Source organism: Denticeps clupeoides, chromosome 1 (assembly GCF_900700375.1).
Source record: "Denticeps clupeoides chromosome 1, fDenClu1.1, whole genome shotgun sequence".
In the NCBI taxonomy this organism is placed as follows: domain Eukaryota; kingdom Metazoa; phylum Chordata; class Actinopteri; order Clupeiformes; family Denticipitidae; genus Denticeps; species Denticeps clupeoides.
Window position 1 is genome coordinate 14832356 of NC_041707.1, and position 2079 is coordinate 14834434.

Consider the following 2079-nt stretch of genomic DNA (forward strand, 5'->3'; position numbering starts at 1 on the left):
CTACTGATACCCAAAGTACAGAAGGTCACAGCTTGGAGCAGATCCTTCTCTTATAGAGCTCCGCAGCTGTGCTTGCTCAGACACAGTCTCAGTGTTTAAATCTAAACTGAAAACACATCTGTTTACTCTGACCTTCTGTTAAAATCCCAGACACAGTGACAATTATTAAGTCCACAGTCACCTAGTCAAGCACACCTTTGTTAGGCCGTCGTAGTTAGGCCGCTGTTGCACAAATTGACCACTATAACCACGTACCAGTTGTACAATGCCACCGTCTGCCGTTGCTTCTGTTGGCACTGAATCAAGTGCACAGACCACCTCCAGAGTCCAACGAAGAGACCAGCAGATGAATCCTAGTCCCTAGCAATGAACTTCTGATAAGACGACTCAGCATGAAACATACCAGAGGGTCACCACAGCCACCACCACCGTAACAGCTATAGCCTCCGGGATCTTCAAAGAGACCATTAGCATTATAATGGACATGCACTGTACACCATGACACTGAACTAAACAACTACTTTGCACTGTCCAGTACCTCCAAACATGGACAGATGCTGTATACTACACTTTTCTACCACTACAATTGTTGGACTTTTTTTCTTTTCTTGGACAAATCATCACCAACCCTGCACTGACACTAATTGCAGGCTCACTCTACCCTGGAAGGGCGTCTCTCTCTGTATCACTCCTTCCCAGGGTTTCTTCCTTTCTTTTTTCTCTCTCCTATTTTGGTGTGGAGCTTTTTTTGTGTGCAGAAGGGTCAAGCGTGGGGGGTGTAAACTGTAGGACCTGTCAAAGCCCATTGAGACATACTCAACATACGTATGTGATAATGAGCTATATAAGAAATAAAGGTGTGGTCAAACTGTCTCATTAATAAAACACTTGATTTGACCTGACTGAACGGACAAATTTATTGAAGCTTATTTCAAGTGTTTTGTGTATATATACACTCCTCATTACTATAGTTTATGTCAAATGACATTTGAGAACTCCCTCTCACTCTCTGCACACAGTGTCTGGGAGTTGCAGCACTGGTTATGAAAATAATGATAAGCAGGCCAGGAATGTTTTTACTTTGTCTGCATTGTGGCACTACCAGCCTAGTCCTTAAACTTAACAAACAGCAAGTGTAAAATCACATGAGCATAAATGATGTCCAATACACGAATCACAAAGACTTGTCAACTTCCCTGAAACGAGCTTTAAAAAGAAAAGGCCATGCCTGTTTCAACTGAGGCAATCACCGTTTGATGTTGCATCGTGCGGTTAGCATGGATGTGGTGCCGAGTCACTCTGACTCTACACTAGACTGACAATGATAAGTAGAATATAATAGTTCATCAATACACACATAGACGTGATGACAAATCTACCACGACCCAATCAAAACCTGCAAAACCTGTGGCGGATCCTTGAGGAAGGCATTTCACCAATCAGAGCAGGACGTGCCAGTAACCCTGAACCACAGTCTGAGCTGCTCAGTGCCAAACTGAAAATGATTAACTTTCTCACAACAGCAGCATGGAAGACACAACCTGTAGCTCCTGTGTATATTTGGTGCAGGCATATGAAACTTATTATAAACACTTAATAAAATTTATAACAATTAACAGCTCGTATGGATATGTAGGTTGTAAATAATAAGAAAGCCATTTGTCAGCCAGTCATGTAAAAGCCAAAGCATTATAACTTTTGCTACAAATTTGATCATTATGACCTTTTTACCACTATTTAATAGCATTATTACTAGTTTATCCCTTAGATGTGCTCGTGACCTGACTTAAACGCGTCTTTAATTGAAGATTTTGCATATTGATCGTAAATCACAAACTACTGGCATCTTGTAAAATAATAAGTCGCCAGGCGTCTGCTTTTCAATAAAACAGCCTACTTCTGTTTTTCTGCCGTGTGCGGGCAGACGTCTGATGAAATCCCATTTTAGGGCGGGGCGTCGAAGCGCCCAGGGCCCGCAAGCGGCGTCTATTGGTCAAGAGCAGGGACGTCGCCGCGCCACCTGACCAATTAGATTGCAGGCGTGCTCGCACGCCGTCCGCCGATTGGCTCAAAGTTTGA